Source organism: Mus pahari, chromosome 16 (genome assembly GCF_900095145.1).
Source record: "Mus pahari chromosome 16, PAHARI_EIJ_v1.1, whole genome shotgun sequence".
Classification (NCBI taxonomy): Eukaryota; Metazoa; Chordata; class Mammalia; order Rodentia; family Muridae; genus Mus; species Mus pahari.
The window spans coordinates 46,258,312-46,259,057 of record NC_034605.1 but is presented as its reverse complement, the minus strand read 5'-3'; positions in this window follow the sequence as shown (position 1 = coordinate 46,259,057).

The window sequence follows — 746 nt, the reverse complement described above, 5'->3', positions numbered from 1 at the left end:
CTCTTACCCGCTGAGCCATCTCACCAGCCCTCAACCTGCTTTCTTATAGAACTCAGGACCACCAGCCCAGAACGAAATAACCCATAATGGGCAGGGTCCTCTCCCATCAATTACTAATTAAGAAAATGCCTTACAGGCTTACCTACAGCCCAGTCTTATGGAAGCAGCACTTCCTTAATTGAGGCTCCCTTCTTTTCAGATGATGTTAGCTTGTGTCAAATTGATACAAACTATCCAGCGCACCTGTCTATTACATTTTTTTCTCTTATAAAGGCTCCTTTCTTTGAAGCTCATGCCTATAATGTGCAGAAGTGAAGTGACAAAACGCTGCTGTGTAGCTCTGTCCCCTTTCATATGTATATTTCTGTGCTGCTACGGGAATATTAATGGATTTATTCTTCCAACATCCACAACTTTCTAATTCTAAAGCATTGGTGATCATGGGCCTATAGCAATAAGATGCCAGCTCAATTCAGGGGAATAACAGACAACTTTGGTTCCATAGACTCCTGGTTCTGAACCCTGTGGTCAACTTTGTGGTAGTCCAGGTGATCGACCAATGTGAACTCTACCCTGGATCAGTAGTTTTGGCATCACTGAACCAAGATGCCTCCTAGAAGACAGAATGTTTAAGGAAACTTAGGGTAGAGATTTCTTTTTGATTCTTTTGAGTTTCTGGACTTTGGTCTATGGTAGAGTAGGCATGGTGGAGTATGATGTGGGATGTTCACCTCAGACCAGAAAGC